This window comes from Poecilia mexicana, unplaced genomic scaffold (genome assembly GCF_051168715.1).
Source record: "Poecilia mexicana isolate PSO_F unplaced genomic scaffold, ASM5116871v1 scaffold_12, whole genome shotgun sequence".
In the NCBI taxonomy this organism is placed as follows: domain Eukaryota; kingdom Metazoa; phylum Chordata; class Actinopteri; order Cyprinodontiformes; family Poeciliidae; genus Poecilia; species Poecilia mexicana.
In genome coordinates, this window is record NW_028263381.1 from 27,911,882 (window position 1) to 27,938,295 (window position 26,414).

Consider the following 26,414-nt stretch of genomic DNA (forward strand, 5'->3'; position numbering starts at 1 on the left):
TCGCTAAAAATCGGGCCTCGTTGGAACGGAACACTCGAGGTCGGGCTCTTTCGGGCGCCCCGGGTCCCGCGGTCCCACGAGGTCCGGTTCGGCCGGTAGGATTTTTCAAAGTGGGCCCAAAATGCTGCCGAATGTCTAGAAATTTTTGTTAGGGGTCTATTTAGGGGTAGACCCAGGGCTCCCATGTGTCCGGAGGTTATAATTGAAAATGCCACGCCATGCCGAAAAATGCTGCCTAGGGGCTATGAGGTCCATGTTGGCCACGGTGCAGCATTTGAATGGGGAATTGGGGATCAGTTTTAGCCATTCGGGCGGACGGGCAGTGTCGTGCCAGACACACTTGGGGGCGCTCTTGTATTGGTTTTTGAAGGGTCCGGCTGTTGGATGGTGGAGAGGGTTTCTCTGAGTTCGGGGGTGATGCCGTTTGGGCTCATTCCGGACATGCGGAGTCAGGCGAATGGGGAAAGCGTTTTCAAAGGCGGGATGGAGGTGTGGGGGGGTCGGAAGCGATGCGGGGGGGTGACCTTTGCCCTGAGGAAGCACTTTAGGCACATTGGGACATTTGGTTATTTGAAGAAATACGTGTTTGGGGTCGATCCGTGACCCCGTGGGTGGGTGGTTGCAGCCATAAGTCGACATGGGTCGGTGCTGCCCTATGTCTGACGGGGGCAGGGTACAACAGCGCTTTCAGTCCGGCTCTCATTTTCACAGGAATTGTGTACGAGTTCCTCTAGCTGAAGTTTTGTTTTTAACTCTGCCTTGACTTGTTTCCGTCGGCCCTTTGACCGGGCGACGGGATGGAGGTGTGGGTGACATTTGGTTATTTGAAGAAGCACGGGTTGGGGGGTCGATCCGTGACCTCGTGGGTTGACGGTTGCAGCCATAAGTCGACATGGGTCGGTGCTGCCCTATGTCTGGGAGTGTTTGGGGCCCCTCAAAACTCTTTTGGAGCTCGGGTCCGGGGCGGGTGGCCTTTGGGCCGGTGGGGGAGTGTCCCGGGAATAAAAGGGGAGCGCTTTTGCCATCCGGAAGACTTTGGTTAAGGAGCTATAGGGCCGCCACGAGGGAGCCGAAGGTGGTGCTGCCGGATGTCGCGGGCCTGCAGGCCCGAAAGGTCAAGCTCCAGAGGTCACGGGCGGCTAGGAGGGGCCCAGGCGGGCGTCCCGCCGCCCGGCCGCCCTCCGGGCGGTCGGGCGACGGTTCCCCCGAGGTAGGGACCCAGCGGGAGGCGTTAATCTGAAGACAGACCGCGGCGAGAACTACAGGGAACCCCAAGGGACGGTAGGGTCGGGTTCGGGGTCCCCGGAGGTCCCAGAGACGCGGGGTTCGGAGCGTAGGTCGGGCGGGTTCCCGGTTACAAAAGCCCGGGGTCCGTCGGCGCCTGGAGCGGCCCGGTTCTGTAGAACCGGTTTGCCATAAGTCGACATGGGTCGGTGCTGCCCTATGTCTGCAAGTGTTTTGGGCCCTGAAAAAATCTCTTGGAGCTCAGGTCCGGGGCGGGTGGCGTATGGGCCGGTGGGGGAGTGTCCCGGGAATAAAAGGGGAGCGCTTTTGCCATCCGGAAGCCTTTGGTTGAGGAGCTATAGGGCCGCCACAAGGGAGCCGAAGGTGGTGCTGCCGGATGTCGTGGGCCTGCAGGCCCGAAAGGTCAAGCTCCAGAGGTCACGGGCGGCTAGGAGGGGCCCAGGCGGGCGTCCCGCCGCCCGGCCGCCCTCCGGGCGGTCGGGCGACGGTTCCCCCGAGGTAGGGACCCAGCGGGAGGCGTTACTCTGAAGACAGACCGCGGCGAGAACTACAGGGAACCCCAAGGGACGGTAGGGTCGGGTTCGGGGTCCCCGGAGGTCCCAGAGACGCGGGGTTCGGAGCGTAGGTCGGGCGGGTTCCCGGTTACAAAAGCCCGGGGTCCGTCGGCGCCTGGAGCGGCCCGGTTCTGTAGAACCGGTTCGCCATAAGTCGACATGGGTCGGTGCTGCCCTATGTCTGGGAGTGTGTCGGGCCCTGAAAAAATCTCTTGGAGCTCAGGTCCGGGGCGGGTTGCGTTCGGGCCGGTGGGGGAGGGTCCCGGGAATAAAAGGGGATCGCTGTTGCCATCAGGAACCCTTCGGTCGAGGAGCTGTAGGCCTGCCACGAGGGACCCTACGGTGGTGCTGCCGGATGTCTGCGAGTCATACGGAAGCACGAGGTCATGCTGCCAAATGGCCTCGACCTGTCGAGCCGCGGTGCGGTCTGCCTTGGGTGTGAGGGCCTTTTGACCTACGGAATCATAGGGTGATGATCCCAAATGGCTGCCTTACCAGAGGCACGAGCCATAAGGAGACGTCCAGGGGTTCCACCGAATGTCTGAGCCTCTGCCCGGGTCCGGGTTCACCGAGCTGGGGGCGGGTTCCAGCCATTTGCTGGAAGGGTTCAGCCATTCGGTGGAACGGGACTTGTGCCCTCTCTACAAAGTGCCCAGCCATAAGGAGACGTCCAGGTGTTCCACCGAATGTCTGAGCCCCTGCCCGGGTTCCGGTGCCCCGATCCCGGGTAAAGAAGCTCCATAACTCCCCCCCCGGCGTTCCAGGACGGGGGCCGGCCCGGCGGAGGTGCGGGGACCGTCCCCCGGTTCCGGAGAACCGTGCAGGGGTATTTTTGACAACTTGTAGCGGGGCTGAGAGTGTCCGAATCCCGGGGAGGGTCCAGCCATTTGCTGGAAGGGTTCAGCCATTTGGTGGAACGGGTCTTGTGCCATTTTAAAGTCCCTGGCCATAAGGAGATGCCCATTGTTCCCACCGAATGTCTGAGCCCTGCCATAAGTCGACATGGGTTGGTGCTGCCCTATGTCTGGGAGTGTTTTGGGCCCCTCCAAACTCTTTTGGAGCTCAGGTCGGGGGCGGGTGGCCTTTGGGCCGGTGGGGGAGGGTCCCGGGAATAAAAGGGGAGCGCTTTTGCCATCCGGAAGCCTTCGGTCGAGGAGCTATAGGCCCGCCACGAGGGATCAGAAGGGGGTGCTGCTGGATGTCTGCGAGTCATACGGAAGCACGAGGTCATGCTGCCAAATGGCCTCGACCTGTCGAGCCGCGGTGCGGTCTGTCTTGGGTGTGAGGGCCTTTTGACATTCGGAATCATAGGGTGATGATCCCAAATGGCTGCCTTACCAGAGGCACGAGCCATAAGGAGACGTCCAGGGGTTCCACCGAATGTCTGAGCCCCTGCCCGGGTTCCGGTGCCCCGATCCCGGGTAAAGAAGCTCCATAACTCCCCCCCCGGTCCTCCAGGACAGGGGCCGGCCCGGCGGAGGTCCTGGGACCGGCCCCCGGTTCCGGAGAACCGTGCAGGGGTATTTTTGACAACTTGTAGCGGGGCTGAGAGTGTCCGAATCCCGGGTAGGGTCCAGCCATTTGCTGGAAGGGTCCAGCCATTCGGTGGAACGGGACTTGTGCCATTTTAAAGTCCCTGGCCATAAGGAGATGCCCAGGGTTCCCACCGAATGTCTGAGCCCTGCCATAAGTCGACATGGGTTGGTGCTGCCCTATGTCTGGGAGTGTGTCGGGCCCCTCAAAACTGTTTTGGAGCTCAGGTCGGGGGCGGGTGGCGTTCGGGCCGGTGGGGGAGGGTCCCGGGAATAAAAGGGGAGCGCTTTTGCCATCCGGAAGCCTTCGGTCGAGGAGCTATAGGCCCGCCACGAGGGATCAGAAGGGGGTGCTGCTGGATGTCTGCGAGTCATACGGAAGCACGAGGTCATGCTGCCAAATGGCCTCGACCTGTCGAGCCGCGGTGCGGTCTGTCTTGGGTGTGAGGGCCTTTTGACATTCGGAATCATAGGGTGATGATCCCAAATGGCTGCCTTACCAGAGGCACGAGCCATAAGGAGACGTCCAGGGGTTCCACCGAATGTCTGAGCCCCTGCCCGGGTTCCGGTGCCCCGATCCCGGGTAAAGAAGCTCCATAACTCCCCCCCCGGTCCTCCAGGACAGGGGCCGGCCCGGCGGAGGTCCTGGGACCGGCCCCCGGTTCCGGAGAACCGTGCAGGGGTATTTTTGACAACTTGTAGCGGGGCTGAGAGTGTCCGAATCCCGGGTAGGGTCCAGCCATTTGCTGGAAGGGTCCAGCCATTCGGTGGAACGGGACTTGTGCCATTTTAAAGTGCCCGGCCATAAGGAGACGCCCATGGTTCCCACCGAATGTCTGAGCCCCTGCCGGGGTCCGGGGAGGGCTTCCGGCCATTTGCTGGAACGGTCCAGCCGTTCGGTGGAACGGGGACTTGACCTAGGGTTATCAGGGGTGGGGTTAGGGTTGAGCTCCCTGGAGGTCCCAGAGCCACGGGGTTTTTTGACCAGGGTAAGGCGGGGTCCCGGTAACGGAACCCCGGGTACGGAACCTCCTTGAGCGGTCCCGGTTCCGTAGAACCGGACCTGGACATACGGAATCATAGGGTGATGATCCCAAATGTCTGCCTTAGGCAAGGGACATAATGAGACGTCCCGGGGTTCCACCGAATGTCTGAGCCCCTTTTTCGGGGCTAGGGTTTATCGGGCGCCCGCCCGAACCTCCACGGGTGCTCTGGGCTCGGTTAGTCTTGCGGTCGCATCACCCGAAGCAGAGCATGATTTTTCTCTCGACCCCAACAGGAGGGAAGAGGTGCCAAAGGCGCCCTTCGCTTCTCGCAGGCACTCGTTGCATCCTGTAATTTAGCGGTTCGGGAAAAGGGTGGACTCGGTGGATCCTGTACTTTAGCGGCTCAAGACAAGGGAGGGGGAGAAGGAGAAGCAGAGCGAGCTACGGAGACGGACGTTCTCACATACTCCCTCCCTTTCGCAGCCCCAATCCATTGTAAGCGTGGCACCTTCAACCACAAGACTCCTCGATCCATGCGGGTGACCTTTTGCTCATAGCGCTTATGACGTCGTAGCAAGTAATTTAGACACATAGTAGCACCACGTGGTGCTGCCTTATTTCGGCCATTGAGCAGCACCACGTGGTGCCTCTTTCTGTCAGGAACGGAAAAAGAAGAGGACAGGAGCAGTTACGCTCTTCGCTGTACCACAATCATTGAAATGGAGCTCAAAATCAACCCCTAAACTATCGGAGCCACGTGATTGGCAACATTTTGAGCTAAATCTCCCCCCCCCCCCCCCCCGAAAAAACAAAAACAAAAGCCTCGGTAGCCAAGACCGTTATCGAACCCGGGTCTCCCAGCTGGGGGCCGGTGTTCCTGTACACCTGGCTATCAAGGCAGGTTTGTCTACCACGTTCATAGGACTTGTAACCTCATCTAAAGATAAAAAAAAAACTAAAACAAAATAAAAAAACAAGAGGCTTTCTGCAGCCAGCGGGAAGCGAACCCTGGTCTCTGGGGCGGAGACCGGGCGGCTAAACCGCTAAACTACAGGAGCCATGTGGGTTTCCTTGGCTCATAGCGCTTATGACCTCATAGCAAGTGATGTAGACATAGGGGATCATCAGCGTCCGGACGTGCGGAAGCAGGAGGTGGTGCTGCCACATGGCCTTGACCTACGGAATCACGGGGTGGTGCTCCCAAATGGCTGCTGCCTTACCAGATGCACGAGACATAAGGAGGCCCCATTGAAAAGGATGTCCGGATGTCGAGGCTTCCCTATGTCCGAAGCGCCTCCTTATGTCTGCGGTCGGCCAAAAAGATAGAAAAGGCCTGAGCAGCTTGTGGGAATCGTACCCCGGTCGCTGGGGGGGCGCCGCAGCAGATCCACCACAAGACTACTCGAGCCATGTGGGTTTCCTTGGCTCATAGCGCTTATGACCTCATAGCAAGTGATGTAGACATAGGGGATCATCAGCGTCCGGACATGCGGAAGCAGGAGGTGGTGCTGCCAAATTCCTGCCTTACCAGAGGCACGAGACATAAGGAGACGCCCAGGGGCTCCGCCGAATGTCTGGGCCTCTGCCCCGTCCCCGGTAGGGGTTCAGCCATCCGCTGGAAGGGTTCAGCCATTTGGTGGAACGGGACTTGTGCCATTTTAAAGTGCCCAGCCATAAGGAGACGTCCAGGTGTTCCACCGAATGTCTGAGCCCCCGCCCGGGTTCCGTTGCCCCGATCCCGGGTAAAGTAGCTCCATATCTCCCCCCTGGTCCTCCAGGACCAGTTCCGGCCCAGCGGAGGTCCTGGGACCGTACCCCGGTTCCGGAGAACCGTGCAGGGGTATTTTTGACAAGTTGTAGCGGGGCTGAGAGTGTCCGAATCCCGGGGAGGGTCCAGCCATTTGCTGGAAGGGTCCAGCCATTCGGTGGAACGGGTCTTGTGCCATTTTAAAGTCCCCATACGAAAAGTCTTTTTGTAGACTAATAGAAATAGGGTGGATGGTTGCCATTGGGGATCATGAGTGAGCGATCCTTTATGTCAGCCAAAAAGACAAAAGAGGGTTCCCTGCGCAAGCGGGCCGCGAACCCGGGCGTACCGGGTGGGAGCGCGGCTATTGGACCACTTTGCGAACCGAGATAAAGACAGGCTGGGCAAAGGAGGGGTTATGAGTGCGGGGGGAGCCGACAGACACTCGAAGGCATGAGGTGCTGCTGCCAGATGGCGTCGGGGGTGACACCGGGCTGCGTCCCCGCGCGTTTGGGCAGCATTCGCCACCGGGAGGCGTCCCTGCCGTTCGGGGACGTTAGCCACCGTGCAGCAGGGAGCCATGCACCCAACCGTCCTGCGCCACCTGGTGTCTGTTGCCCGCAAGTGCCGTTTGAGCCGCCATACGGCAGCATTCGGAAAATTTTCAAAGTGTTGTCGAGCGACTTTGCGATTTTTGGCCGGCCGCCGTGCGGCCGCCTCGCTCGCTAAAAATCGGGCCTCGTTGGAACGGAACACTCGAGGTCGGGCTCTTTCGGGCGCCCCGGGTCCCGCGGTCCCACGAGGTCCGGTTCGGCCGGTAGGATTTTTCAAAGTGGGCCCAAAATGCTGCCGAATGTCTAGAAATTTTTGTTAGGGGTCTATTTAGGGTTAGGGTTAGGGTTAGGGGTTAGGGTTAGGGTTAGGGTTAGGGTTAGGGTTAGGGTTAGGGTAGGGTTAGGGTTAGGGTTAGGGTTAGGGTTAGGGGTTAGGGTTAGGGTTAGGGTTAGGGTTAGGGTTAGGGTTAGGGTTAGGGTTAGGGGGTTAGGGTTAGGGTTAGGGTTAGGATAGAGGGCTACAGCCAAGTCAGATCAGTCAAAATGAGAATAACTCGTGAAGCGAACGTGCTACGGATGCCGAAGCCAGGTCTGCGGTGGGGTTCGCACGGGTTCCGGACGCGTGTGCCGCGACGGCTTCTTCGCCCGACTCAGGGTTTAGCCTGCGTGGGCCGACGGAGGATCAGTCGGAAACGGGTTAGGCGTTAGGGATCCGTGGGGTTAGGCGTTAGGGATCCGTGGCGTTAGGGCTGTGCCAAATCAGGGAATAGGGAAAAAAAAATCGAGCCTCCCCCCTAGCTTTGACTGAAATCCTGAGAGGTTAGGTTGAGGGAAAATATTGGACGGTAAGGCTTCCAAAAAAAAACAGTGAAACGGTCCATAATAAAAATAAATTAGGTTTGTTTTAGGTTTAGGCACGGAGAGCAAGATTTAAGTTAAAGAAACGGGGAGAAGGCCGTTCAAAGGGGAGAAGATAATTATCATTTTAAAAAAGGAGTAAAATTACCCATCAGTTAAATGTCAGGTGAAAGTCTTTGTGCAGTTCATTTATTCCTCCTCCGGATGGCGCCGGTCGAGCATCGGGTGACATTTGGTGGCACGGGATCATTTCTGGTGAGGGGAAAGGTGAGAAGCGGTTATGCGCACTTCAATTTTTCCGCCACTAGATGGAGTCGGTCGCTGCATTTCAGGCCAAATCAGGGAATAGGAGAAAGCAGGAGCCTCTTCCCTAGCTGGAGCCTCTTCCCTAACCGCTCAGAGCAGGATATAGGAAGAAAACCCAGTTGCTCATTTGAGCACTCGAAATAGCTCCGAAACGGTGAGCCTCAGGCGGGCGAAACTCGGCACAGAGAGTCTGCGGGTGGGGTGCCAGATGCCCGGGAATTCTGACCGGCGTGGCACGTTCCCCCGCCGTCGCTCCCATAGACTCCCATTGATCTGAAAAAGCGCACCGCTCAAAATGAATGGGGAAAGGCAAGGAGCATCGAGGTTGTTGTTTAGGGGTCCCTAATCAGATTGGGGTTAGGTGGAGCGAGGTCAAAGGTCACGAAGCAAACTGTACTTTAAGGGCCTTTTCTAACAAGTTTAGCTGTGACTGAAATCCTGAGAGGTTAGGTTGAGGGAGAATACTGGAAGGTAAGGCTTCCCAAAAAAACTGGAAAACGGTCCATAATAAAAATAAATTAGGTTTGTTTTAGGTTTAGGCACGGAGAGCAAGATTTAAGTTAAAGAAACGGGGAGAAGGCCGTTTAAAGGGGAGAAGATAATTATCGTTTTAAAAAAGGAGTAAAATTACCCATCAATTCAATGTCAGGTGAAAGTCTTTGTGCAGTTCATTTATTCCTCCTCCGGATGGCGCCGGTGGAGGATCGGGTGACATTTGGTTGTGCTGGATCAGTTCTGGTGAGGTGAGAAGTGGTTATGCGCACTTCAATTTTCCGTCCACTAGATGGAGTCGGTAACTGCCATCACATGTGCCAAATCAGGGAATAGGAAAGCTTCAGCGTCTTTCCTAACTCACAAGACACTAGGATAGAGGGCTACAGCCAAGTCAGATCAGTCAAAATGAGAATAACTCGTGAAGCGAACGTGCTACGGATGCCGAAGCCAGGTCTGCGGTGGGGTTCGCACGGGTTCCGGACGCGTGTGCCGCGACGGCTTCTTCGCCCGACTCAGGGTTTAGCCTGCGTGGGCCGACGGAGGATCAGTCGGAAACGGGTTAGGCGTTAGGGATCCGTGGGGTTAGGCGTTAGGGATCCGTGGCGTTAGGGCTGTGCCAAATCAGGGAATAGGGAAAAAAAAATCGAGCCTCCCCCCTAGCTTTGACTGAAATCCTGAGAGGTTAGGTTGAGGGAAAATATTGGACGGTAAGGCTTCCAAAAAAAAACAGTGAAACGGTCCATAATAAAAATAAATTAGGTTTGTTTTAGGTTTAGGCACGGAGAGCAAGATTTAAGTTAAAGAAACGGGGAGAAGGCCGTTCAAAGGGGAGAAGATAATTATCATTTTAAAAAAGGAGTAAAATTACCCATCAGTTAAATGTCAGGTGAAAGTCTTTGTGCAGTTCATTTATTCCTCCTCCGGATGGCGCCGGTCGAGCATCGGGTGACATTTGGTGGCACGGGATCATTTCTGGTGAGGGGAAAGGTGAGAAGTGGTTATGCGCACTTCAATTTTTCCGCCACTAGATGGAGTCGGTCGCTGCATTTCAGGCCAAATCAGGGAATAGGAGAAAGCAGGAGCCTCTTCCCTAGCTGGAGCCTCTTCCCTAACCGCTCAGAGCAGGATATAGGAAGAAAACCCAGTTGCTCATTTGAGCACTCGAAATAGCTCCGAAACGGTGAGCCTCAGGCGGGCGAAACTCGGCACAGAGAGTCTGCGGGTGGGGTGCCAGATGCCCGGGAATTCTGACCGGCGTGGCACGTTCCCCCGCCGTCGCTCCCATAGACTCCCATTGATCTGAAAAAGCGCACCGCTCAAAATGAATGGGGAAAGGCAAGGAGCATCGAGGTTGTTGTTTAGGGGTCCCTAATCAGATTGGGGTTAGGTGGAGCGAGGTCAAAGGTCACGAAGCAAACTGTACTTTAAGGGCCTTTTCTAACAAGTTTAGCTGTGACTGAAATCCTGAGAGGTTAGGTTGAGGGAGAATACTGGAAGGTAAGGCTTCCCAAAAAAACTGGAAAACGGTCCATAATAAAAATAAATTAGGTTTGTTTTAGGTTTAGGCACGGAGAGCAAGATTTAAGTTAAAGAAACGGGGAGAAGGCCGTTTAAAGGGGAGAAGATAATTATCGTTTTAAAAAAGGAGTAAAATTACCCATCAATTCAATGTCAGGTGAAAGTCTTTGTGCAGTTCATTTATTCCTCCTCCGGATGGCGCCGGTGGAGGATCGGGTGACATTTGGTTGTGCTGGATCAGTTCTGGTGAGGTGAGAAGTGGTTATGCGCACTTCAATTTTCCGTCCACTAGATGGAGTCGGTAACTGCCATCACATGTGCCAAATCAGGGAATAGGAAAGCTTCAGCGTCTTTCCTAACTCACAAGACACTAGGATAGAGGGCTACAGCCAAGTCAGATCAGTCAAAATGAGAATAACTCGTGAAGCGAACGTGCTACGGATGCCGAAGCCAGGTCTGCGGTGGGGTTCGCACGGGTTCCGGACGCGTGTGCCGCGACGGCTTCTTCGCCCGACTCAGGGTTTAGCCTGCGTGGGCCGACGGAGGATCAGTCGGAAACGGGTTAGGCGTTAGGGATCCGTGGGGTTAGGCGTTAGGGATCCGTGGCGTTAGGGCTGTGCCAAATCAGGGAATAGGGAAAAAAAAATCGAGCCTCCCCCCTAGCTTTGACTGAAATCCTGAGAGGTTAGGTTGAGGGAAAATATTGGACGGTAAGGCTTCCAAAAAAAAACAGTGAAACGGTCCATAATAAAAATAAATTAGGTTTGTTTTAGGTTTAGGCACGGAGAGCAAGATTTAAGTTAAAGAAACGGGGAGAAGGCCGTTCAAAGGGGAGAAGATAATTATCATTTTAAAAAAGGAGTAAAATTACCCATCAGTTAAATGTCAGGTGAAAGTCTTTGTGCAGTTCATTTATTCCTCCTCCGGATGGCGCCGGTCGAGCATCGGGTGACATTTGGTGGCACGGGATCATTTCTGGTGAGGGGAAAGGTGAGAAGTGGTTATGCGCACTTCAATTTTTCCGCCACTAGATGGAGTCGGTCGCTGCATTTCAGGCCAAATCAGGGAATAGGAGAAAGCAGGAGCCTCTTCCCTAGCTGGAGCCTCTTCCCTAACCGCTCAGAGCAGGATATAGGAAGAAAACCCAGTTGCTCATTTGAGCACTCGAAATAGCTCCGAAACGGTGAGCCTCAGGCGGGCGAAACTCGGCACAGAGAGTCTGCGGGTGGGGTGCCAGATGCCCGGGAATTCTGACCGGCGTGGCACGTTCCCCCGCCGTCGCTCCCATAGACTCCCATTGATCTGAAAAAGCGCACCGCTCAAAATGAATGGGGAAAGGCAAGGAGCATCGAGGTTGTTGTTTAGGGGTCCCTAATCAGATTGGGGTTAGGTGGAGCGAGGTCAAAGGTCACGAAGCAAACTGTACTTTAAGGGCCTTTTCTAACAAGTTTAGCTGTGACTGAAATCCTGAGAGGTTAGGTTGAGGGAGAATACTGGAAGGTAAGGCTTCCCAAAAAAACTGGAAAACGGTCCATAATAAAAATAAATTAGGTTTGTTTTAGGTTTAGGCACGGAGAGCAAGATTTAAGTTAAAGAAACGGGGAGAAGGCCGTTTAAAGGGGAGAAGATAATTATCGTTTTAAAAAAGGAGTAAAATTACCCATCAATTCAATGTCAGGTGAAAGTCTTTGTGCAGTTCATTTATTCCTCCTCCGGATGGCGCCGGTGGAGGATCGGGTGACATTTGGTTGTGCTGGATCAGTTCTGGTGAGGTGAGAAGTGGTTATGCGCACTTCAATTTTCCGTCCACTAGATGGAGTCGGTAACTGCCATCACATGTGCCAAATCAGGGAATAGGAAAGCTTCAGCGTCTTTCCTAACTCACAAGACACTAGGATAGAGGGCTACAGCCAAGTCAGATCAGTCAAAATGAGAATAACTCGTGAAGCGAACGTGCTACGGATGCCGAAGCCAGGTCTGCGGTGGGGTTCGCACGGGTTCCGGACGCGTGTGCCGCGACGGCTTCTTCGCCCGACTCAGGGTTTAGCCTGCGTGGGCCGACGGAGGATCAGTCGGAAACGGGTTAGGCGTTAGGGATCCGTGGGGTTAGGCGTTAGGGATCCGTGGCGTTAGGGCTGTGCCAAATCAGGGAATAGGGAAAAAAAAATCGAGCCTCCCCCCTAGCTTTGACTGAAATCCTGAGAGGTTAGGTTGAGGGAAAATATTGGACGGTAAGGCTTCCAAAAAAAAACAGTGAAACGGTCCATAATAAAAATAAATTAGGTTTGTTTTAGGTTTAGGCACGGAGAGCAAGATTTAAGTTAAAGAAACGGGGAGAAGGCCGTTCAAAGGGGAGAAGATAATTATCATTTTAAAAAAGGAGTAAAATTACCGATCAGTTAAATGTCAGGTGAAAGTCTTTGTGCAGTTCATTTATTCCTCCTCCGGATGGCGCCGGTCGAGCATCGGGTGACATTTGGTGGCACGGGATCATTTCTGGTGAGGGGAAAGGTGAGAAGTGGTTATGCGCACTTCAATTTTTCCGCCACTAGATGGAGTCGGTCGCTGCATTTCAGGCCAAATCAGGGAATAGGAGAAAGCAGGAGCCTCTTCCCTAGCTGGAGCCTCTTCCCTAACCGCTCAGAGCAGGATATAGGAAGAAAACCCAGTTGCTCATTTGAGCACTCGAAATAGCTCCGAAACGGTGAGCCTCAGGCGGGCGAAACTCGGCACAGAGAGTCTGCGGGTGGGGTGCCAGATGCCCGGGAATTCTGACCGGCGTGGCACGTTCCCCCGCCGTCGCTCCCATAGACTCCCATTGATCTGAAAAAGCGCACCGCTCAAAATGAATGGGGAAAGGCAAGGAGCATCGAGGTTGTTGTTTAGGGGTCCCTAATCAGATTGGGGTTAGGTGGAGCGAGGTCAAAGGTCACGAAGCAAACTGTACTTTAAGGGCCTTTTCTAACAAGTTTAGCTGTGACTGAAATCCTGAGAGGTTAGGTTGAGGGAGAATACTGGAAGGTAAGGCTTCCCAAAAAAACTGGAAAACGGTCCATAATAAAAATAAATTAGGTTTGTTTTAGGTTTAGGCACGGAGAGCAAGATTTAAGTTAAAGAAACGGGGAGAAGGCCGTTTAAAGGGGAGAAGATAATTATCGTTTTAAAAAAGGAGTAAAATTACCCATCAATTCAATGTCAGGTGAAAGTCTTTGTGCAGTTCATTTATTCCTCCTCCGGATGGCGCCGGTGGAGGATCGGGTGACATTTGGTTGTGCTGGATCAGTTCTGGTGAGGTGAGAAGTGGTTATGCGCACTTCAATTTTCCGTCCACTAGATGGAGTCGGTAACTGCCATCACATGTGCCAAATCAGGGAATAGGAAAGCTTCAGCGTCTTTCCTAACTCACAAGACACTAGGATAGAGGGCTACAGCCAAGTCAGATCAGTCAAAATGAGAATAACTCGTGAAGCGAACGTGCTACGGATGCCGAAGCCAGGTCTGCGGTGGGGTTCGCACGGGTTCCGGACGCGTGTGCCGCGACGGCTTCTTCGCCCGACTCAGGGTTTAGCCTGCGTGGGCCGACGGAGGATCAGTCGGAAACGGGTTAGGCGTTAGGGATCCGTGGGGTTAGGCGTTAGGGATCCGTGGCGTTAGGGCTGTGCCAAATCAGGGAATAGGGAAAAAAAAATCGAGCCTCCCCCCTAGCTTTGACTGAAATCCTGAGAGGTTAGGTTGAGGGAAAATATTGGACGGTAAGGCTTCCAAAAAAAAACAGTGAAACGGTCCATAATAAAAATAAATTAGGGTTAGGGTTAGGGTAAGGGTTAGGGTTAGGGTTAGGGGTTAGGGTTAGGGTTAGGGTTAGGGTTAGGGTTAGGGTTAGGGTTAGGGTTAGGGGGTTAGGGTTAGGGTTAGGGTTAGGATAGAGGGCTACAGCCAAGTCAGATCAGTCAAAATGAGAATAACTCGTGAAGCGAACGTGCTACGGATGCCGAAGCCAGGTCTGCGGTGGGGTTCGCACGGGTTCCGGACGCGTGTGCCGCGACGGCTTCTTCGCCCGACTCAGGGTTTAGCCTGCGTGGGCCGACGGAGGATCAGTCGGAAACGGGTTAGGCGTTAGGGATCCGTGGGGTTAGGCGTTAGGGATCCGTGGCGTTAGGGCTGTGCCAAATCAGGGAATAGGGAAAAAAAAATCGAGCCTCCCCCCTAGCTTTGACTGAAATCCTGAGAGGTTAGGTTGAGGGAAAATATTGGACGGTAAGGCTTCCAAAAAAAAACAGTGAAACGGTCCATAATAAAAATAAATTAGGTTTGTTTTAGGTTTAGGCACGGAGAGCAAGATTTAAGTTAAAGAAACGGGGAGAAGGCCGTTCAAAGGGGAGAAGATAATTATCATTTTAAAAAAGGAGTAAAATTACCCATCAGTTAAATGTCAGGTGAAAGTCTTTGTGCAGTTCATTTATTCCTCCTCCGGATGGCGCCGGTCGAGCATCGGGTGACATTTGGTGGCACGGGATCATTTCTGGTGAGGGGAAAGGTGAGAAGCGGTTATGCGCACTTCAATTTTTCCGCCACTAGATGGAGTCGGTCGCTGCATTTCAGGCCAAATCAGGGAATAGGAGAAAGCAGGAGCCTCTTCCCTAGCTGGAGCCTCTTCCCTAACCGCTCAGAGCAGGATATAGGAAGAAAACCCAGTTGCTCATTTGAGCACTCGAAATAGCTCCGAAACGGTGAGCCTCAGGCGGGCGAAACTCGGCACAGAGAGTCTGCGGGTGGGGTGCCAGATGCCCGGGAATTCTGACCGGCGTGGCACGTTCCCCCGCCGTCGCTCCCATAGACTCCCATTGATCTGAAAAAGCGCACCGCTCAAAATGAATGGGGAAAGGCAAGGAGCATCGAGGTTGTTGTTTAGGGGTCCCTAATCAGATTGGGGTTAGGTGGAGCGAGGTCAAAGGTCACGAAGCAAACTGTACTTTAAGGGCCTTTTCTAACAAGTTTAGCTGTGACTGAAATCCTGAGAGGTTAGGTTGAGGGAGAATACTGGAAGGTAAGGCTTCCCAAAAAAACTGGAAAACGGTCCATAATAAAAATAAATTAGGTTTGTTTTAGGTTTAGGCACGGAGAGCAAGATTTAAGTTAAAGAAACGGGGAGAAGGCCGTTTAAAGGGGAGAAGATAATTATCGTTTTAAAAAAGGAGTAAAATTACCCATCAATTCAATGTCAGGTGAAAGTCTTTGTGCAGTTCATTTATTCCTCCTCCGGATGGCGCCGGTGGAGGATCGGGTGACATTTGGTTGTGCTGGATCAGTTCTGGTGAGGTGAGAAGTGGTTATGCGCACTTCAATTTTCCGTCCACTAGATGGAGTCGGTAACTGCCATCACATGTGCCAAATCAGGGAATAGGAAAGCTTCAGCGTCTTTCCTAACTCACAAGACACTAGGATAGAGGGCTACAGCCAAGTCAGATCAGTCAAAATGAGAATAACTCGTGAAGCGAACGTGCTACGGATGCCGAAGCCAGGTCTGCGGTGGGGTTCGCACGGGTTCCGGACGCGTGTGCCGCGACGGCTTCTTCGCCCGACTCAGGGTTTAGCCTGCGTGGGCCGACGGAGGATCAGTCGGAAACGGGTTAGGCGTTAGGGATCCGTGGGGTTAGGCGTTAGGGATCCGTGGCGTTAGGGCTGTGCCAAATCAGGGAATAGGGAAAAAAAAATCGAGCCTCCCCCCTAGCTTTGACTGAAATCCTGAGAGGTTAGGTTGAGGGAAAATATTGGACGGTAAGGCTTCCAAAAAAAAACAGTGAAACGGTCCATAATAAAAATAAATTAGGTTTGTTTTAGGTTTAGGCACGGAGAGCAAGATTTAAGTTAAAGAAACGGGGAGAAGGCCGTTCAAAGGGGAGAAGATAATTATCATTTTAAAAAAGGAGTAAAATTACCCATCAGTTAAATGTCAGGTGAAAGTCTTTGTGCAGTTCATTTATTCCTCCTCCGGATGGCGCCGGTCGAGCATCGGGTGACATTTGGTGGCACGGGATCATTTCTGGTGAGGGGAAAGGTGAGAAGTGGTTATGCGCACTTCAATTTTTCCGCCACTAGATGGAGTCGGTCGCTGCATTTCAGGCCAAATCAGGGAATAGGAGAAAGCAGGAGCCTCTTCCCTAGCTGGAGCCTCTTCCCTAACCGCTCAGAGCAGGATATAGGAAGAAAACCCAGTTGCTCATTTGAGCACTCGAAATAGCTCCGAAACGGTGAGCCTCAGGCGGGCGAAACTCGGCACAGAGAGTCTGCGGGTGGGGTGCCAGATGCCCGGGAATTCTGACCGGCGTGGCACGTTCCCCCGCCGTCGCTCCCATAGACTCCCATTGATCTGAAAAAGCGCACCGCTCAAAATGAATGGGGAAAGGCAAGGAGCATCGAGGTTGTTGTTTAGGGGTCCCTAATCAGATTGGGGTTAGGTGGAGCGAGGTCAAAGGTCACGAAGCAAACTGTACTTTAAGGGCCTTTTCTAACAAGTTTAGCTGTGACTGAAATCCTGAGAGGTTAGGTTGAGGGAGAATACTGGAAGGTAAGGCTTCCCAAAAAAACTGGAAAACGGTCCATAATAAAAATAAATTAGGTTTGTTTTAGGTTTAGGCACGGAGAGCAAGATTTAAGTTAAAGAAACGGGGAGAAGGCCGTTTAAAGGGGAGAAGATAATTATCGTTTTAAAAAAGGAGTAAAATTACCCATCAATTCAATGTCAGGTGAAAGTCTTTGTGCAGTTCATTTATTCCTCCTCCGGATGGCGCCGGTGGAGGATCGGGTGACATTTGGTTGTGCTGGATCAGTTCTGGTGAGGTGAGAAGTGGTTATGCGCACTTCAATTTTCCGTCCACTAGATGGAGTCGGTAACTGCCATCACATGTGCCAAATCAGGGAATAGGAAAGCTTCAGCGTCTTTCCTAACTCACAAGACACTAGGATAGAGGGCTACAGCCAAGTCAGATCAGTCAAAATGAGAATAACTCGTGAAGCGAACGTGCTACGGATGCCGAAGCCAGGTCTGCGGTGGGGTTCGCACGGGTTCCGGACGCGTGTGCCGCGACGGCTTCTTCGCCCGACTCAGGGTTTAGCCTGCGTGGGCCGACGGAGGATCAGTCGGAAACGGGTTAGGCGTTAGGGATCCGTGGGGTTAGGCGTTAGGGATCCGTGGCGTTAGGGCTGTGCCAAATCAGGGAATAGGGAAAAAAAAATCGAGCCTCCCCCCTAGCTTTGACTGAAATCCTGAGAGGTTAGGTTGAGGGAAAATATTGGACGGTAAGGCTTCCAAAAAAAAACAGTGAAACGGTCCATAATAAAAATAAATTAGGTTTGTTTTAGGTTTAGGCACGGAGAGCAAGATTTAAGTTAAAGAAACGGGGAGAAGGCCGTTCAAAGGGGAGAAGATAATTATCATTTTAAAAAAGGAGTAAAATTACCCATCAGTTAAATGTCAGGTGAAAGTCTTTGTGCAGTTCATTTATTCCTCCTCCGGATGGCGCCGGTCGAGCATCGGGTGACATTTGGTGGCACGGGATCATTTCTGGTGAGGGGAAAGGTGAGAAGTGGTTATGCGCACTTCAATTTTTCCGCCACTAGATGGAGTCGGTCGCTGCATTTCAGGCCAAATCAGGGAATAGGAGAAAGCAGGAGCCTCTTCCCTAGCTGGAGCCTCTTCCCTAACCGCTCAGAGCAGGATATAGGAAGAAAACCCAGTTGCTCATTTGAGCACTCGAAATAGCTCCGAAACGGTGAGCCTCAGGCGGGCGAAACTCGGCACAGAGAGTCTGCGGGTGGGGTGCCAGATGCCCGGGAATTCTGACCGGCGTGGCACGTTCCCCCGCCGTCGCTCCCATAGACTCCCATTGATCTGAAAAAGCGCACCGCTCAAAATGAATGGGGAAAGGCAAGGAGCATCGAGGTTGTTGTTTAGGGGTCCCTAATCAGATTGGGGTTAGGTGGAGCGAGGTCAAAGGTCACGAAGCAAACTGTACTTTAAGGGCCTTTTCTAACAAGTTTAGCTGTGACTGAAATCCTGAGAGGTTAGGTTGAGGGAGAATACTGGAAGGTAAGGCTTCCCAAAAAAACTGGAAAACGGTCCATAATAAAAATAAATTAGGTTTGTTTTAGGTTTAGGCACGGAGAGCAAGATTTAAGTTAAAGAAACGGGGAGAAGGCCGTTTAAAGGGGAGAAGATAATTATCGTTTTAAAAAAGGAGTAAAATTACCCATCAATTCAATGTCAGGTGAAAGTCTTTGTGCAGTTCATTTATTCCTCCTCCGGATGGCGCCGGTGGAGGATCGGGTGACATTTGGTTGTGCTGGATCAGTTCTGGTGAGGTGAGAAGTGGTTATGCGCACTTCAATTTTCCGTCCACTAGATGGAGTCGGTAACTGCCATCACATGTGCCAAATCAGGGAATAGGAAAGCTTCAGCGTCTTTCCTAACTCACAAGACACTAGGATAGAGGGCTACAGCCAAGTCAGATCAGTCAAAATGAGAATAACTCGTGAAGCGAACGTGCTACGGATGCCGAAGCCAGGTCTGCGGTGGGGTTCGCACGGGTTCCGGACGCGTGTGCCGCGACGGCTTCTTCGCCCGACTCAGGGTTTAGCCTGCGTGGGCCGACGGAGGATCAGTCGGAAACGGGTTAGGCGTTAGGGATCCGTGGGGTTAGGCGTTAGGGATCCGTGGCGTTAGGGCTGTGCCAAATCAGGGAATAGGGAAAAAAAAATCGAGCCTCCCCCCTAGCTTTGACTGAAATCCTGAGAGGTTAGGTTGAGGGAAAATATTGGACGGTAAGGCTTCCAAAAAAAAACAGTGAAACGGTCCATAATAAAAATAAATTAGGTTTGTTTTAGGTTTAGGCACGGAGAGCAAGATTTAAGTTAAAGAAACGGGGAGAAGGCCGTTCAAAGGGGAGAAGATAATTATCATTTTAAAAAAGGAGTAAAATTACCGATCAGTTAAATGTCAGGTGAAAGTCTTTGTGCAGTTCATTTATTCCTCCTCCGGATGGCGCCGGTCGAGCATCGGGTGACATTTGGTGGCACGGGATCATTTCTGGTGAGGGGAAAGGTGAGAAGTGGTTATGCGCACTTCAATTTTTCCGCCACTAGATGGAGTCGGTCGCTGCATTTCAGGCCAAATCAGGGAATAGGAGAAAGCAGGAGCCTCTTCCCTAGCTGGAGCCTCTTCCCTAACCGCTCAGAGCAGGATATAGGAAGAAAACCCAGTTGCTCATTTGAGCACTCGAAATAGCTCCGAAACGGTGAGCCTCAGGCGGGCGAAACTCGGCACAGAGAGTCTGCGGGTGGGGTGCCAGATGCCCGGGAATTCTGACCGGCGTGGCACGTTCCCCCGCCGTCGCTCCCATAGACTCCCATTGATCTGAAAAAGCGCACCGCTCAAAATGAATGGGGAAAGGCAAGGAGCATCGAGGTTGTTGTTTAGGGGTCCCTAATCAGATTGGGGTTAGGTGGAGCGAGGTCAAAGGTCACGAAGCAAACTGTACTTTAAGGGCCTTTTCTAACAAGTTTAGCTGTGACTGAAATCCTGAGAGGTTAGGTTGAGGGAGAATACTGGAAGGTAAGGCTTCCCAAAAAAACTGGAAAACGGTCCATAATAAAAATAAATTAGGTTTGTTTTAGGTTTAGGCACGGAGAGCAAGATTTAAGTTAAAGAAACGGGGAGAAGGCCGTTTAAAGGGGAGAAGATAATTATCGTTTTAAAAAAGGAGTAAAATTACCCATCAATTCAATGTCAGGTGAAAGTCTTTGTGCAGTTCATTTATTCCTCCTCCGGATGGCGCCGGTGGAGGATCGGGTGACATTTGGTTGTGCTGGATCAGTTCTGGTGAGGTGAGAAGTGGTTATGCGCACTTCAATTTTCCGTCCACTAGATGGAGTCGGTAACTGCCATCACATGTGCCAAATCAGGGAATAGGAAAGCTTCAGCGTCTTTCCTAACTCACAAGACACTAGGATAGAGGGCTACAGCCAAGTCAGATCAGTCAAAATGAGAATAACTCGTGAAGCGAACGTGCTACGGATGCCGAAGCCAGGTCTGCGGTGGGGTTCGCACGGGTTCCGGACGCGTGTGCCGCGACGGCTTCTTCGCCCGACTCAGGGTTTAGCCTGCGTGGGCCGACGGAGGATCAGTCGGAAACGGGTTAGGCGTTAGGGATCCGTGGGGTTAGGCGTTAGGGATCCGTGGCGTTAGGGCTGTGCCAAATCAGGGAATAGGGAAAAAAAAATCGAGCCTCCCCCCTAGCTTTGACTGAAATCCTGAGAGGTTAGGTTGAGGGAAAATATTGGACGGTAAGGCTTCCAAAAAAAAACAGTGAAACGGTCCATAATAAAAATAAATTAGGGTTAGGGTTAGGGTAAGGGTTAGGGTTAGGGTTAGGGGTTAGGGTTAGGGTTAGGGTTAGGGTTAGGGTTAGGGTTAGGGTAGGGTTAGGGTTAGGGTTAGGGTTAGGGTTAGGGGTTAGGGTTAGGGTTAGGGTTAGGGTTAGGGTTAGGGTTAGGGTTAGGGTTAGGGGGTTAGGGTTAGGGTTAGGGTTAGGATAGAGGGCTACAGCCAAGTCAGATCAGTCAAAATGAGAATAACTCGTGAAGCGAACGTGCTACGGATGCCGAAGCCAGGTCTGCGGTGGGGTTCGCACGGGTTCCGGACGCGTGTGCCGCGACGGCTTCTTCGCCCGACTCAGGGTTTAGCCTGCGTGGGCCGACGGAGGATCAGTCGGAAACGGGTTAGGCGTTAGGGATCCGTGGGGTTAGGCGTTAGGGATCCGTGGCGTTAGGGCTGTGCCAAATCAGGGAATAGGGAAAAAAAAATCGAGCCTCCCCCCTAGCTTTGACTGAAATCCTGAGAGGTTAGGTTGAGGGAAAATATTGGACGGTAAGGCTTCCAAAAAAAAACAGTGAAACGGTCCATAATAAAAATAAATTAGGTTTGTTTTAGGTTTAGGCACGGAGAGCAAGATTTAAGTTAAAGAAACGGGGAGAAGGCCGTTCAAAGGGGAGAAGATAATTATCATTTTAAAAAAGGAGTAAAATTACCCATCAGTTAAATGTCAGGTGAAAGTCTTTGTGCAGTTCATTTATTCCTCCTCCGGATGGCGCCGGTCGAGCATCGGGTGACATTTGGTGGCACGGGATCATTTCTGGTGAGGGGAAAGGTGAGAAGCGGTTATGCGCACTTCAATTTTTCCGCCACTAGATGGAGTCGGTCGCTGCATTTCAGGCCAAATCAGGGAATAGGAGAAAGCAGGAGCCTCTTCCCTAGCTGGAGCCTCTTCCCTAACCGCTCAGAGCAGGATATAGGAAGAAAACCCAGTTGCTCATTTGAGCACTCGAAATAGCTCCGAAACGGTGAGCCTCAGGCGGGCGAAACTCGGCACAGAGAGTCTGCGGGTGGGGTGCCAGATGCCCGGGAATTCTGACCGGCGTGGCACGTTCCCCCGCCGTCGCTCCCATAGACTCCCATTGATCTGAAAAAGCGCACCGCTCAAAATGAATGGGGAAAGGCAAGGAGCATCGAGGTTGTTGTTTAGGGGTCCCTAATCAGATTGGGGTTAGGTGGAGCGAGGTCAAAGGTCACGAAGCAAACTGTACTTTAAGGGCCTTTTCTAACAAGTTTAGCTGTGACTGAAATCCTGAGAGGTTAGGTTGAGGGAGAATACTGGAAGGTAAGGCTTCCCAAAAAAACTGGAAAACGGTCCATAATAAAAATAAATTAGGTTTGTTTTAGGTTTAGGCACGGAGAGCAAGATTTAAGTTAAAGAAACGGGGAGAAGGCCGTTTAAAGGGGAGAAGATAATTATCGTTTTAAAAAAGGAGTAAAATTACCCATCAATTCAATGTCAGGTGAAAGTCTTTGTGCAGTTCATTTATTCCTCCTCCGGATGGCGCCGGTGGAGGATCGGGTGACATTTGGTTGTGCTGGATCAGTTCTGGTGAGGTGAGAAGTGGTTATGCGCACTTCAATTTTCCGTCCACTAGATGGAGTCGGTAACTGCCATCACATGTGCCAAATCAGGGAATAGGAAAGCTTCAGCGTCTTTCCTAACTCACAAGACACTAGGATAGAGGGCTACAGCCAAGTCAGATCAGTCAAAATGAGAATAACTCGTGAAGCGAACGTGCTACGGATGCCGAAGCCAGGTCTGCGGTGGGGTTCGCACGGGTTCCGGACGCGTGTGCCGCGACGGCTTCTTCGCCCGACTCAGGGTTTAGCCTGCGTGGGCCGACGGAGGATCAGTCGGAAACGGGTTAGGCGTTAGGGATCCGTGGGGTTAGGCGTTAGGGATCCGTGGCGTTAGGGCTGTGCCAAATCAGGGAATAGGGAAAAAAAAATCGAGCCTCCCCCCTAGCTTTGACTGAAATCCTGAGAGGTTAGGTTGAGGGAAAATATTGGACGGTAAGGCTTCCAAAAAAAAACAGTGAAACGGTCCATAATAAAAATAAATTAGGTTTGTTTTAGGTTTAGGCACGGAGAGCAAGATTTAAGTTAAAGAAACGGGGAGAAGGCCGTTCAAAGGGGAGAAGATAATTATCATTTTAAAAAAGGAGTAAAATTACCCATCAGTTAAATGTCAGGTGAAAGTCTTTGTGCAGTTCATTTATTCCTCCTCCGGATGGCGCCGGTCGAGCATCGGGTGACATTTGGTGGCACGGGATCATTTCTGGTGAGGGGAAAGGTGAGAAGTGGTTATGCGCACTTCAATTTTTCCGCCACTAGATGGAGTCGGTCGCTGCATTTCAGGCCAAATCAGGGAATAGGAGAAAGCAGGAGCCTCTTCCCTAGCTGGAGCCTCTTCCCTAACCGCTCAGAGCAGGATATAGGAAGAAAACCCAGTTGCTCATTTGAGCACTCGAAATAGCTCCGAAACGGTGAGCCTCAGGCGGGCGAAACTCGGCACAGAGAGTCTGCGGGTGGGGTGCCAGATGCCCGGGAATTCTGACCGGCGTGGCACGTTCCCCCGCCGTCGCTCCCATAGACTCCCATTGATCTGAAAAAGCGCACCGCTCAAAATGAATGGGGAAAGGCAAGGAGCATCGAGGTTGTTGTTTAGGGGTCCCTAATCAGATTGGGGTTAGGTGGAGCGAGGTCAAAGGTCACGAAGCAAACTGTACTTTAAGGGCCTTTTCTAACAAGTTTAGCTGTGACTGAAATCCTGAGAGGTTAGGTTGAGGGAGAATACTGGAAGGTAAGGCTTCCCAAAAAAACTGGAAAACGGTCCATAATAAAAATAAATTAGGTTTGTTTTAGGTTTAGGCACGGAGAGCAAGATTTAAGTTAAAGAAACGGGGAGAAGGCCGTTTAAAGGGGAGAAGATAATTATCGTTTTAAAAAAGGAGTAAAATTACCCATCAATTCAATGTCAGGTGAAAGTCTTTGTGCAGTTCATTTATTCCTCCTCCGGATGGCGCCGGTGGAGGATCGGGTGACATTTGGTTGTGCTGGATCAGTTCTGGTGAGGTGAGAAGTGGTTATGCGCACTTCAATTTTCCGTCCACTAGATGGAGTCGGTAACTGCCATCACATGTGCCAAATCAGGGAATAGGAAAGCTTCAGCGTCTTTCCTAACTCACAAGACACTAGGATAGAGGGCTACAGCCAAGTCAGATCAGTCAAAATGAGAATAACTCGTGAAGCGAACGTGCTACGGATGCCGAAGCCAGGTCTGCGGTGGGGTTCGCACGGGTTCCGGACGCGTGTGCCGCGACGGCTTCTTCGCCCGACTCAGGGTTTAGCCTGCGTGGGCCGACGGAGGATCAGTCGGAAACGGGTTAGGCGTTAGGGATCCGTGGGGTTAGGCGTTAGGGATCCGTGGCGTTAGGGCTGTGCCAAATCAGGGAATAGGGAAAAAAAAATCGAGCCTCCCCCCTAGCTTTGACTGAAATCCTGAGAGGTTAGGTTGAGGGAAAATATTGGACGGTAAGGCTTCCAAAAAAAAACAGTGAAACGGTCCATAATAAAAATAAATTAGGTTTGTTTTAGGTTTAGGCACGGAGAGCAAGATTTAAGTTAAAGAAACGGGGAGAAGGCCGTTCAAAGGGGAGAAGATAATTATCATTTTAAAAAAGGAGTAAAATTACCCATCAGTTAAATGTCAGGTGAAAGTCTTTGTGCAGTTCATTTATTCCTCCTCCGGATGGCGCCGGTCGAGCATCGGGTGACATTTGGTGGCACGGGATCATTTCTGGTGAGGGGAAAGGTGAGAAGTGGTTATGCGCACTTCAATTTTTCCGCCACTAGATGGAGTCGGTCGCTGCATTTCAGGCCAAATCAGGGAATAGGAGAAAGCAGGAGCCTCTTCCCTAGCTGGAGCCTCTTCCCTAACCGCTCAGAGCAGGATATAGGAAGAAAACCCAGTTGCTCATTTGAGCACTCGAAATAGCTCCGAAACGGTGAGCCTCAGGCGGGCGAAACTCGGCACAGAGAGTCTGCGGGTGGGGTGCCAGATGCCCGGGAATTCTGACCGGCGTGGCACGTTCCCCCGCCGTCGCTCCCATAGACTCCCATTGATCTGAAAAAGCGCACCGCTCAAAATGAATGGGGAAAGGCAAGGAGCATCGAGGTTGTTGTTTAGGGGTCCCTAATCAGATTGGGGTTAGGTGGAGCGAGGTCAAAGGTCACGAAGCAAACTGTACTTTAAGGGCCTTTTCTAACAAGTTTAGCTGTGACTGAAATCCTGAGAGGTTAGGTTGAGGGAGAATACTGGAAGGTAAGGCTTCCCAAAAAAACTGGAAAACGGTCCATAATAAAAATAAATTAGGTTTGTTTTAGGTTTAGGCACGGAGAGCAAGATTTAAGTTAAAGAAACGGGGAGAAGGCCGTTTAAAGGGGAGAAGATAATTATCGTTTTAAAAAAGGAGTAAAATTACCCATCAATTCAATGTCAGGTGAAAGTCTTTGTGCAGTTCATTTATTCCTCCTCCGGATGGCGCCGGTGGAGGATCGGGTGACATTTGGTTGTGCTGGATCAGTTCTGGTGAGGTGAGAAGTGGTTATGCGCACTTCAATTTTCCGTCCACTAGATGGAGTCGGTAACTGCCATCACATGTGCCAAATCAGGGAATAGGAAAGCTTCAGCGTCTTTCCTAACTCACAAGACACTAGGATAGAGGGCTACAGCCAAGTCAGATCAGTCAAAATGAGAATAACTCGTGAAGCGAACGTGCTACGGATGCCGAAGCCAGGTCTGCGGTGGGGTTCGCACGGGTTCCGGACGCGTGTGCCGCGACGGCTTCTTCGCCCGACTCAGGGTTTAGCCTGCGTGGGCCGACGGAGGATCAGTCGGAAACGGGTTAGGCGTTAGGGATCCGTGGGGTTAGGCGTTAGGGATCCGTGGCGTTAGGGCTGTGCCAAATCAGGGAATAGGGAAAAAAAAATCGAGCCTCCCCCCTAGCTTTGACTGAAATCCTGAGAGGTTAGGTTGAGGGAAAATATTGGACGGTAAGGCTTCCAAAAAAAAACAGTGAAACGGTCCATAATAAAAATAAATTAGGTTTGTTTTAGGTTTAGGCACGGAGAGCAAGATTTAAGTTAAAGAAACGGGGAGAAGGCCGTTCAAAGGGGAGAAGATAATTATCATTTTAAAAAAGGAGTAAAATTACCGATCAGTTAAATGTCAGGTGAAAGTCTTTGTGCAGTTCATTTATTCCTCCTCCGGATGGCGCCGGTCGAGCATCGGGTGACATTTGGTGGCACGGGATCATTTCTGGTGAGGGGAAAGGTGAGAAGTGGTTATGCGCACTTCAATTTTTCCGCCACTAGATGGAGTCGGTCGCTGCATTTCAGGCCAAATCAGGGAATAGGAGAAAGCAGGAGCCTCTTCCCTAGCTGGAGCCTCTTCCCTAACCGCTCAGAGCAGGATATAGGAAGAAAACCCAGTTGCTCATTTGAGCACTCGAAATAGCTCCGAAACGGTGAGCCTCAGGCGGGCGAAACTCGGCACAGAGAGTCTGCGGGTGGGGTGCCAGATGCCCGGGAATTCTGACCGGCGTGGCACGTTCCCCCGCCGTCGCTCCCATAGACTCCCATTGATCTGAAAAAGCGCACCGCTCAAAATGAATGGGGAAAGGCAAGGAGCATCGAGGTTGTTGTTTAGGGGTCCCTAATCAGATTGGGGTTAGGTGGAGCGAGGTCAAAGGTCACGAAGCAAACTGTACTTTAAGGGCCTTTTCTAACAAGTTTAGCTGTGACTGAAATCCTGAGAGGTTAGGTTGAGGGAGAATACTGGAAGGTAAGGCTTCCCAAAAAAACTGGAAAACGGTCCATAATAAAAATAAATTAGGTTTGTTTTAGGTTTAGGCACGGAGAGCAAGATTTAAGTTAAAGAAACGGGGAGAAGGCCGTTTAAAGGGGAGAAGATAATTATCGTTTTAAAAAAGGAGTAAAATTACCCATCAATTCAATGTCAGGTGAAAGTCTTTGTGCAGTTCATTTATTCCTCCTCCGGATGGCGCCGGTGGAGGATCGGGTGACATTTGGTTGTGCTGGATCAGTTCTGGTGAGGTGAGAAGTGGTTATGCGCACTTCAATTTTCCGTCCACTAGATGGAGTCGGTAACTGCCATCACATGTGC